Here is a 12,676-nt window from a genome sequence, read left to right as displayed (position 1 = left end):
GCTACCTTTACGATTCAACCTAAGTGCAAAATCATTACGGATCAGCACCGCTTTGAAACACCCAAAGTTGTGAGTCAGCTGGTTTAGCTTCGCATCCATTATCCTCGACCTTTAACCCTCTCTCTAGTTTAGCTTTCACTTTTCGTTTTGCTTCTCTTCACTCTAGATCTGGGCATCAAATGGCGTTTCGGTTGTGCCCCATCTTCGATTTCGAGTTCGGTCATCGGAAATTATAGTTGGAGAAACCGCAATCGGGGTCGGGGTCGAACCGATTCAACCTCCTTCAATCACAGATTATACTTGTCATCAGAAGATGGGGTAGGAGGGCGGAGAAAGCAGGAGGAAGTTGTGGTCGGGGTCGGGGTTGGTCAGAGGAGGTAGATGAAGGAGCCGTGGAGGTAGATGAAGGAGGCGATGAAGGTAACAAGAGCGGCGAGTTCGAGTGGAGTTTGGGAGGAGCTCGAGATGAGCTTAGGGTTTCTGTTTCAGTTTTGGAGGCTCTATTTTTTTCTAAGTGTGAAATTTTAAGTTTTAGTCCCCGCGTCCTTGAATTCATTAAAACACTTAGCGCGTCCACGAAATGAGGTTCCCGCAAATTTTCAAACAAAACTTTTAACACCGGTCATTTTAACAACCGATGTTAATGGTATACATTTAAATCGGTATTTTTCTAAAACGATGTTAACTTACTTTTTTACATCATGTGCAAGTCTGACCGATTTAAATGACGTGATGTAAATGAACAGATTTCTAGTAGTGACAGTTGAGAACTATGTTGCGATTAAGTTGGTTTTTTATAAGCCTGACTTTTTATCAATGTTGCTACGGCAATTTGTTGAGTAAAATTATTGGTGAATCTGTGTTCAAGTTTGGTATTACAGTTTAACTTGGAATCATGTGGGTGTCCATAGTAATTCCTTCGAATTACTATGTGACTAGATTGTTAATGGAATTTGAAAAGTTATAAGAATTTGGAAATGGTGGTAATCACTAGTACAAAAAGTTAATCACACAACACTAATTACACATCGGAACACAAATCATCTGTTGTATGTTGAAGTCAGTTTTATTATACAACGGTGCTTGTTATATTCTGTTGTGTGAATGCCAACAAAGTGATAACTTTTTTATCGGAACTACATTGCACAATGGAATTAAGCATAGTCCGTCGTCTGAGCCTTAAAAATTGAGCGGCAGATTTCCCTCCACTCTCGAGTCTTGGTTGCCTCTTGAAATCTGAAATTTGGGCTACTTGATACAACAGTGCTTGAGGTTTCCGTTGTGTGATTGAAAACTGGATGCCAAATTTTGAGGAAGTTTGCTTGAATGTTTTCTACAAGGTAAACCTAGTGCAAGCTGTAGAAATTAGACAACAGAAGTTATAATTTTCTGTTGTGTGAAGTTCGAATATAAGCGGCAACATTTTGAGCCAAAATGCTATGGGCGCGGTATATTTCCCTCCATGTTTTGGCATTTTGATTTTTGTAGTGCACTCTTACAACAGTTTGTTAGGTTTGTGTTGTGTGAGTCACTTTAGAATTTATTTGAAGTTTAATTATGCCTCCCACACTCTTGAAACTCTCTCGACAAAATGAAATGAAACTCCTAGTCAGTCCTCTCAAACACACCCTAAATCTCAGTCCTCTCTCAATCCTCTCTCACAAACCCTAAAGCGGCCTATTTGGATCTCTCTCACCATCCTCTCTCTCTATCTCTGCGCGAAACCCCTATCTCTCGTGAAAGCTCTCTCAATCTCGATCTGCAAGTCTGCAATGGCCTTCATCTCAATCCATTGCAAAAAACCATGGCCTTCATCGTTTCAGCCGTCAAGCAAGAAATCCCCAAAATCTCCTATAGTTGAAACCATCTCCATGGCCATCGTTCCGTCTGAGTCGAGACCAGCGATGACCAAGCTCTCGACGACCTCGTCTCCGATGTCTTCATCATCCTCCTCCGCTCTCTCGTCATCCTCGGCCTTCTCTTCCGCCAAATGAACATCTTGTCAGTTTTCCATTTTGTCCTCCACTGAGTTGCTTTTCTTTCTGATGATTTTGGTTTCGTTGGTGACTTGGGTTTTTGGGAAATTAGGGTAATTGGTATGACTTGGGTTTGAAATGCTAATGAGAAATTTGGGTTTGGGTTTAGTACCATGATTTTGTTGAAATGAGTTTGGGTGCTGTTTTGATGTTTTCCCTTAATTTCTTCCATTTTGTTATGTTTCTGTGTGATTTGAATTGAAGCAATTGTCTTAGAGGTTCCTCTCGTACAATGAACTATGCTTTTGTTTTGTTATCTGTTGTATGCTTACTTTTGTGACCTCAGTTAGTAGCCAAGGTTCTATTATTTCTAATGGTAGAATAGGCTCAACTAATAGAAATTTCAATAATGAAAGGGTAAGTTTGGTTATGCACTTCATTCTATGGATACATATTCTATGGATACATATAATCTACAATATGTTTCCTAATTAACAAATCAATGAAAAAAGCAGGGGTTGAAGGCCCAGAGTGAGTTGGATATGTGCGCCGAGAGATTAGAGGTGAATAGCCTGAGTAGGCTGATGGGTTCGGAGGCTGTGAATTACACTTGTGTGGAGTGGAGGAGTTGTATGAGAAGATGCTTGTGAAGATTGAGAGCTTGGCCAATGGCCAGCCAAGCTGAGAACAGCTCTGCGAAGATTCGAGAGGAGGTAAAGTTTATACTTGAATGATCATGATTGTGAATTTAGCAACTTTTTTTGGAGGATAGGATAGTGTGTAAAATGAATATGGGGTTTAGTTGAGCCAGTCAAATAGTTACTGAATTTGTTCAAAGTCGGGTTTGTATGCCACGATTAGTTAAGTTATTGGATTTGCGCATATAAGCATTACGAAAAGAAGATGATAATCATGAGAGTGTAGTTATTTTTTGGAAGATAGTGTGTAAAATTGGATGGGATTAGTTAAGGCAGTGAAATAGTTACTGAATTTATGCAGTGCTGGGTTTGAATGTGTCAATTCTATTTTTTGTTTTGAATGCTCTGTAGGAAGATCACAATAGAAAGTTGCGATACAAAGCTGCTAGGACTGCTGGATTGTAAAAATTGCTAAACTCTTGGGCATTTTATGCTTATGTAAGGTAACTTTCTTTTCCTTCTTCTTCTCCCTTTACTATATATAGTTTCAATCCATGAACTTTATTTATGGTAGTTTCATAGTAAAAACAGGATATCAGATGGCCCCATCTTGCATATCAATCCGCTAGTAATATTGAATAACTTGTATCCATAGAACTCCAAGTAAGTTAATGCCCAGTTGTGTACATCTTAGAACAATGAACCAACTCCAATTGTCTGATATAGGTAGAGTTATATTTGATCTGATATGGGTAAAGCATGCTCATTTAAGTTTTTTTTTTTTTTTCCTTTCCAAGTGTTCAGAATCTCACTCAAATTCCATCCAAGGTGTGAAAGAGACTAGTGAAAATGTGCATACTAGAGCACTTCCTCCTCGGTTTGCAGTAGATGAAGAAAGTCAGCTTAGTATTCCACTACAACCAGTTTCTAGTACCCTTCCTCTGTCAAACAAGTCAGGGAAGTCCAATAAATTAAACCCAAAATTAGTGGGAAAGAGACTAGAAAAGAATTTGAGTTGGAGAAACATAATTTAGTTAAGGTTGAAAGTCAATCTGAGATGTCAATCAAGATATAGCCTTACGTCATCAAAAGGATGGTGAGTTCCATGTTCCCACTTACTGTGTCTGCTTGTTGATGATGGAAAGTTTAAGATTTCTAAAGCTAGTTTTCTCTTTGATTGGTAGGATTTCTCTTTTCCCACTTAAACGTTATCATTTTGTTGACATGTTTCCCTCTTCCTTGTGCAGTTTCAACCTTTGGAGCGGTCTAGGACATGGTAACAGAGGTGATCTCTCTCGCTCTCTTGGTAAGACATTTTATTTATAAGCTGCTGTGACTGTATATGCATCTTTATCTTAGTTTCTGGTGAACTTTCACTGCAGGCTTGGCTTGATTTTCCTCTCATTGCTTGCGTTAGATATTGGCATCCACTAGATGCAGATGTACAAGTTAATTTCCATTATTCTCTTCCTTTAATTGAGAGGATAATTTTGGTTATTGAATTCTCAACAAATTATATTATGTTGCTTCAATATGTTTCTTTGCAGTACTTTCCTATTAGGCCGGCAAGTCTAGTCACAAAGATGTGAAAGACAGTACGTATTAATTGGCTTTTTAAAGCATATTGTGGGAATCAGTCAATCGGATGTTTATGGCCTATTATTGTGTGGCATGTGAGGTAATTCTAACTTAATTTGAATATCAACCCTTTATTTATTTATTTTTTTTCCCCAATGGATGCAGTTGCCACTCCTCTTCATTTGATTGTTTACTCTGCAAGTGCTTTATATAGTTCTCTTTCTTCTTGCACATAATGAAACTAAAAATTTGATTGAAGTAGTGTAGTTAAGGCAGTGAAATAGTTACTGAATTTATGCAGTGAAATGACAGCATTACCTCTCCAATTGAATCATTTAGTTGCCTTCGGATTGTATGTGGTCTAAGTCGAAAATTGGGGGAGGAGGGAAACTGAAAATTGGGGAGAGAATACGCGAAGTAGAGTGTGTTTCTTTTCTTATTTGAGTCAAATTGGAGCCGCCGAAATTTTAGTTTTTTTTAGGACACAGTATTGAAGAAGTCTGTGTGTCCTTGAAAGACTCTTCCCTCACTTAAAAATTTCAATTTGGCGGATAGGTGTCCTTAATAATCTTCAAGGACTGCACATAAATTATGTGTCCTTGTTTGGTGTCATTAAAGCATATTATTGTAGTAGTGGTTTACATAAAAAACGTTTGATGACTATTTCATGTCCATTGGAAGGTTGAACACCCTGTTTCTCGATTAACCAAAAGGACAACTTCAATTTAAATTAGGGAAAAGAAAAACTAGAAACAAATAAATTGAGATACAACTTATACATGGATTTAGTAGACTAGCTCGTACACTAGTTTTTTTTTCTTTGTTTATGGCATTAACTTTCTGCCTTGCTCGATTGCTTGCTATCTAAGAGGAAGACCATCAAACCATTCTAATATTTCATCAAATATACACTGAATAGCTGCAAATTAAGGCAAAGCCATTGAACAGTAACGACGATCAAGACAATTGAGGTATACATGCATAGCAACAAATTTAAAGAAGAGTTTTAGAGAGAGGATGTTAGACGCCTACCCACAAAGAAGAGTTTCAGAGAGAACTGATAAGAGAGAAATCTAACTAGTAGGGTTTTGTCATCTTATTTTCTTTTATATATGGTTTGTTTTTTTAATCACGATCTTAATCATATTTTTTTAGTGCCGCCAAAGGAAAAAAAATCTACCCGCTCTTTTTTTCATATAGCCAATTTTTTCCCTTAAATACATTTTTTTCCCACCAAAACTTGCAATGATGAAATAATTAGATCATCACTAAATGTATAAAGGGTGAGGAAATGATTCATCATTGGAATGAGACTTTTAGCGAGGAATGCTCACATTTGTTGCTATTAAATTTGGCGGGTCTTATACAATTTTGCACCAAACTAATAACGACAAAATCGTTATTTTCTAGCTAATTTTTTTTTAATTTTTTACAAGAAAATGGTTCTCGCAGAACAAGAACTCTTAACGAGGAAACTGTAGTTTTGTCGCCATTGAATTTGGCGGGTCTGACACAATTTTCTGCCAAACTAATAATGAGGAAAGTGTAATTTCCTCGCTAATGGCTTCTTTTAATGAGAAAATTATTCCTCGCAAAACATTGACTATTAGCGAGGAAACCATAGTTTAATCGTCGTTGAATTTGGCGGGTTTTACATAATTTTCCACCAAACAAATAATGACGAAATCTTTATTTTCTCGGTAATTGCTTCTTTTGACGAGGAAATAATTCATCGTAAAACATGGACTTTTAGCGAGGAAACCATAGTTTCATCGTCGTTGAATTTGGCGAGTTTTACATAATTTTCCGCTAAACAAATAATGACGAAATCTTTATTTTCTCGTTAATTGCTTCTTTTGACGAGGAAATAGTTCATCGTAAAATATGGACTTTTAGCGAAGAAACCATAATTTCGTCGTTGTTGAATTTGGCGGGTTTTACATAATTTTCCGCCAAACAAATAACGAAGAAAGTGTATTTCTCTCGCTAAATGCTTCTTTTGACGAGGAAATAGTTTCTCGCAAAACATAGACTGTTAGCGAGGAAATCATAGTTTTGTCGTCGTTGAATTTGGCGGATTTTACATAATTTTCCGCCAAACTAATAACGACAGAATTGTTAATTTCTCTTTGAATGTCTTTTTCGTGATGAAAAAATTCCTCACTGAAGTCTCCTATTTCCTCGGTAATAACATGATGATTTAGGAGACCAATTTATGGTCACCTTTAGTGATGAACTGAAATATTCGTCGTAAAAAGTGGTGTATAGTGAGGAAAATATGTTTCTCGCAGAAAACCTAATGACATTTAGTGAGGAATCAACATATTCCTCGTAAAAAGTGACATTTACTGAAGAAAATAAATTCCTCGCAAAAAACTTGGTCGCTAAAAAGACTTTCTGTTGTAGTGAATTCCTCATGTTCACACCCAAAATGGTCTCGCAGAAGCTGCCATTAAAAGACTTCAAATGGTCGCTTGAGCATTGATTATGCGCATCAATCTCCCTGTTTCTGCTTGGGGTTATGCAATATTGCATGCAGCTGTGCTCATTCGTCTGAGGCCTACTGCCACTTAACCCTTTTCTGCGTCCCAGATGGTTACTGGATATGAGCTTGTTGTCTCACACTTACGCATATTTGGGTGTGCATTTTATGTGCCAATTGCGCCGCCACAGCGCACCAAAATGGGTCCTCACAAACGATTAGGCATTTATGTTGGATATGACTCTCCAACCATTATCCGCTATTTAGAACCCTTGACAGGCGATCTATTTACCGCTAGATTTGAGGATTATCACTTTGATGAGACAGTCTTCCCGTCGTTAAGGGGAGATAAGAACAATAATATTCAACAGGAACGATAGGAATTGTCGTGGTCTGTCCCCACTTTGTCTCATCTTGATCCCCGAACCTCGATCTTCAGAACGTAGCAGACTCTATGCCTAACGTGTTTTCTGATATCGCTAAAGTGACAAGATCACATATACTTGCTGCAAACGTGCCTGCAAGGATTGATGTCCCTAAAAATCATGGACATGGCGCCACCCCTAGGGGTATTGGGCATGGCGCCGCCACCACTAATGGTGATGGCAATGTGGCTCAGGTCGGGCTCCCAACAAGGAAACGTGGGAGGCCCCAAGGTTCGATGGATTCTCGCCCAAGAAAGAAAGTGAGTTTGGCACAAAAAGATCCATTAATCATCGACATAAATAACCCGTCTCATGAAGATATTCCGGATTATGGTTATATCCAAGAGACATCATTGGGGGATGCTCCAAGGTTAGAACCAATTCCAAGGAATAGGGAGATCTCCATGAATTACACTAGTGTACGTGAGACGTTGAATCGAGATTCTATTATCCTTGATGATGTGTTTGCATATTCTGTTGCTCAAGGAATTAGAGAACACGATGATATCAAACCTCGCTCAGTTGAAGAATGTCAACGAAGAGCAGACTGGCCTAAATGGAAAGATGTGATCCAGGTTGAATTGGATTTACTAACAAAGAGACAGGTATTTGGGCCTATAACGTTGACACCCCCAAATATAAAGCCTGTTGGCCATAAATGGGTCTTTGTTAGAAAGTGTAATGAGAAAAATGAGGTTGTTGGATACAAAGCCCGCCTTGTGGCGCAAGATTTCTCACAACGCCCAGGAATCGACGGAGATTTAGATTCAGAGATATATATGAAGGTTCCAGATGGACTTCAAATACCCAAATCAAGTGGCTCTAAACCACGGAGCGCGTTTTCTATAAGATTGAAACGCTCACTATATGGATTGAAACAATCCGGACAGATGTGGTATACCAGTCTAAGTGACTACTTGATTGGGAAGGGATATGTCAACAATGAAATATACCCATGCGTGTTTATTAAAAGGACAAGTTCCAGATTTGCAATTGTAGCAGTTTATGTCGATGACATGAACCTAATTGGAACTCTAGATGAGTTAAAGGAAACTGCTAAATACTTGAAATCCGAATTTGAGATGAAAGATCTTGGGAAAACTCGGTTTTATCTCGGACTAGAGCTCGAGCACCGTAGTGATGGGATTATGATCCATCAGTCAACATATACTCAAAAATTACTAAGGCGCTTTGATGAAGATAAAGCAAAGCCTGTGCGTACTCCCATGATCGGCCGTAGTCTTGAACCCGGAAAAGATCCGTTTCGTCCAAAGGATGAGGATGAAGAATCGTTAGAGGCTGAAGTGCCCTATCTAAGTGCAATAGGCGCATTATTGTACTTAGCTCAATGCACAAGACCGGATATCTCATTCGCAGTGAACTTGTTAGCTCGACACAGTTCTGCGCCAACACACCGCCATTGGATTGGTGTAAAGACAATATTTCGATACTTGAGAGGTACGATTGATATGAGTTTGTTTTATCCCAATAGAGAGAAAAGAAATAACGGAAGTGTGGAATCGGACTCCACAAGGCAAAACGCCACCTTCCGTGCTCCTCCTTTCCTCCATCAAAATGACAACGATGTCTTGATGGGTTTTGCTGATGTAGGGTATCTCTCTGATCCTCATAAAGGTCGCTCCCAAACGGGTTATGTCTTTACCATGGGAAGCACTACGATATCTTGGAGGTATACAAAGCAGACCCTTGTTGCTACTTCCTCAAATCATGCAGAGATTATCGCTCTACATGAAATCGTGCGACAATGCATATGGCTAAGGTCTGTAGTTAGACACATTTGAGGAACTTGTGGTTTGAAGTCTACCACAGATGAACCTACATGCATTTATGAAGATAATGCAGCTTGTATTGAACAAATGAAATTAGTTTTCATCAAGGGCGACAACACCAAGCATATATCATCTAAGTTCTTTTACAATCAGCAACAACAGGTACTTCTAAATATTGAAGTGAACCAAATCCGATCTGAGGATAATGTAGCGGACTTATTTACTAAGTCATTACCTAAATCCACCTTTGAGAAACATGTGAAGAGCATTGGATTAAGAAAGTTATCCGAACTCCCATAATTGTAGCAATCAGGGGGAGATATTGACATCAGGGGGAGGTATGATGTCTACAAGTTCGATCTCGAAGAGTGAAGGACGTGTTGTGCTCTTTTTGCCCTTCGACCAGGGTTATTTTTGTCCCACAGGGTTTTTATGACCTGGCAAGGTTTTTAGTGAGGCAACGATCAAAGCGTCATCACCAAGTTTGAGCGGCATAAGGGGGACTGTTAAAGGATGTTGACACTATGTGTGCCTCTACAAACTAGGGTTTAGAGTTGTAATAGGAAAAAGTTCTAGGTATTCAATGTATTCAGATTTTATTGCCTTTTGTGTACTTTGTAACTCCCTATATAAAGGGCTCCTATTATCAATAATAAACACACAATTACAATTCTCTACAACACATTATCAGCACGAGCCCTAACCCTAGCCTAAAACAAAAAAGAAAAAAAAACCCTAAAAACCCTCATCACCAAAATCTGCATTGGACCGGCCATATGAATGCATATACAATGCTCCTAAGGAAGCATAAGGGAAGAGATGTCTGCATTTTACAGGAGAATGTTGTGAACAAAGTTTAATCGATAAAATGAAATGAGTATTTTCAAGCATAAAGGGAATACAAACAATCAGGATCTCTTAAAAGAAAAGGCAAACCAAAGAATGATCTGTAATTCTGTATACAAATTTGCAAAACTGGGATAGTGCACATATATTGTTCAACGACCTTCTTCAAGACTTGTAGTTATGAGCGGTTTACCAGAGCTGATTGATGGTGTATGAACATGCATATTTGTAGGAACAAGCATATTTGTAGGACCATTTGGCAATGCTACCTCAAAGTTCAGAACATGAACTGCTTGCCTTATTGAGGGCCTTAAGCTTTTATTAGGGTGAATACACCACAATCCTACAACTATCATGCACTCTGCTTGCTTCTCATTATAGTCCAAGTGCAGCTTCTCATCCATTGCCATAAGAAAATTTCCTTTCCCATAAAGGTCCCAAACCCACTCTATCAGTCCCATTTCTAAATCCTCTCCCATACGATCCACTGACCTTTTACCAGTGGCGATTTCTAAGATGACCACCCCGCAGCTATAAACATCCGACTCTTTACTAGCCCGACCTGTCTTGAAATATTCTGGAGCCATGTAACCTAGCGTCCCAACCACTCCAGTTGTTTGGGGACCTAGCTCATGGTCCATTAGCCGAGCTAACCCAAAGTCACCGAGTTTGACATTAAAGCTGGAATCTAGCATGATATTGCTTGATTTAATATCCCGGTGAACAACACATTGCTCCCACTCTTCATGAAGATAAAGCAGTGCAGAGCCCAACCCTAAAGATATCTTGTATCTCATGGCCCAGGAGAGAGCAGACCTACTCTTCCCAAATAGGTGAGCATCAAGGCTACCATTTGGCATGAACTCGTACACTAGTAGGAATTGTCCTCCATCATGGCACCATCCTATGAGTTGCACCAGATTTCGGTGTCTCAAGCTGCTTATAATCTTTACCTCAGTTCTGTACTCCTTCTTCTCTGCCTAGACCCACTTGAGATTTTCTTCACCGCTACCACAGTATCTAAATCAGCCAAGTAGCCCCTGTAAACAGCACCAAACCCCTCTTCCCCTAACTTCCTCTGATTAGAGAAATTGTTAGTAGCTGTAGCAAGATCTGTATAAGAAAACCGTCTCGGTCCTGCTCTTCTTTCAAGGTCTTCATTCATCGAGTTTAAGTTCTCTGTCTCTGGAGTTTGCCTTTTCTTTTGCTTCATCCTTCGCAACACCACAAGCAACACTATAAATATCCCAGCTATCAGAACACCCGAAACTGTTAAACCCACTACTAATTTTTTCTTCTTTGTGTTCTTTCCAGTAGTTTCTTTTCTATCCAAAGTTGAACTAAACTCCCATGAAACAAGCCAATTTCGCTCCCCAAACTGACTAGTAGCAGCTGAAAATCCAATTGTATCCACTCGGGCAAAATTTTCTTCAGATCAAGCTAGTAATGAAGATTGGTAATGTTCTCTTTTGGAGTTGAGGTATTTTGGTAGCTCCAGTGAACACTAAGATTTTTAGTTGTTGCATTGTAGACAATCCATACATCAGTGGTGTCACCACTATATAAGCTAGCATTCGAAGGGGTTGAGACAGAAGAAGAAATTAAGTTCTTGTTAATCTCTACATGCTAATAACCAGGATCTCATTCAGGGTTTATGAAGGAGTCAAACTCAACTAGAACAATCTTGTTGCCGGAGGAGTCACTGGTTGTTGTGTTGAACAACCCTAGAAAGCCACCAACTGAATTTGGTGGGAGTTGAAATCCAACAGGAGCGAGAAAGAATGCAGTTCCATGGCCATAAGTAGGGTAACCATCTGTGTCAATGATGAATGAGAAGTAAGTTGTGAAGTCAGTGAGCTTTCTGTTGGATAATTTGAAAAGAAATATTGCTGCAATTATACTCTGATATATCAAATCACATAGAGAACAAATAGAAAAATTAAGACAAACCTTTTTCTAATACTAATCGAGGCTAGAACTTGGTTATATTTCCTTAAGACGAAATTGCCTCCCTCGTCGGTGCTTGAAGGGTAATTGGAATTGGCAAACGTCTCCCAAGAATTCAACAATCAACTTTTTCTAGAAGAAGCACTGCAATCTAGAAAACGGACGAACACAAATTGTGTGGTACTCTCTTATATGCTAGAATGATTTTAGGAGAAACTTTTGATGGAAAGGAATTTCAAGATCAATTAATTATATACAGAAAGATCGAATTGATGCTTGTTTTATAGGAGTCAAATGTCTGATCGTGAAAGAACGTGTTTATTGATTTAAATGCATCAGTTGCTGTTTCAGTAGAACTCTTTCAACAGATATGTTGTAACTTCTTGATGATAGTTACAAGATATTTAACTACCTATAATTTCCATTCAAATAAAATTAAATATTTAATAAATAAATATTTAAATTTCTAACACTTTCCTGTACTAGTGTCCCAGAGCGGTACCCTTTGAGCATAGGTGGCCAAGCCAACCCGGCATACAAAAGCACGAGTGTTAATTAGATCAATTGCTCCAATGGAAGGCGCTGCGTCTCCTTGATAGAGTATGTTGCCTGCATTCGGTTCAAAGCGGGGTAGTTTGAAATAGATTGAGCTAGCATAAGGAAGAAACAGCAGTGAAAAGAAGACATGTAGAGATGCTGAGCTCTTGAAAGACTTGACCATGGTTTCAAGATCAAGAAACAGAGACATGCACAACAAGAAATAGAGACAACAGGAGAGATGGAGAGAAGCAGTGAGACAAAAGGTTTCGGAACTTATGTGATAAGTACTCTGCGGGGCAACAGTTTCTGCGTTGATTTGTTCCGCTGAAAGGGAGTTTATCCCTAGCTAGAAATCTATGAAAGTCTGTTTGAGTCCAAAAGTATTTTTAGCAAGATCCTTTAGTGGATTCAGCATAGCGGGCTGGTACCTGCGGCCCAAAAATAGGCCTACTTG

General features: G+C 38.9%; 1 pseudogene; it reads right to left on the bottom strand.

Moving 5' to 3' along the window:
• Nucleotides 1–9,887: 9,887 nt before the first annotated feature.
• On the bottom strand, nt 9,888–12,434 carry LOC112189706 (annotated as a pseudogene).
• Nucleotides 12,435–12,676: the final 242 nt, after the last annotated feature.

Source organism: Rosa chinensis, chromosome 2 (assembly GCF_002994745.2).
Source record: "Rosa chinensis cultivar Old Blush chromosome 2, RchiOBHm-V2, whole genome shotgun sequence".
Taxonomy (NCBI): domain Eukaryota; kingdom Viridiplantae; phylum Streptophyta; class Magnoliopsida; order Rosales; family Rosaceae; genus Rosa; species Rosa chinensis.
The sequence above is the reverse complement of the archived record's forward strand: the minus strand, read 5'-3'. Positions and strand labels throughout refer to the sequence as shown.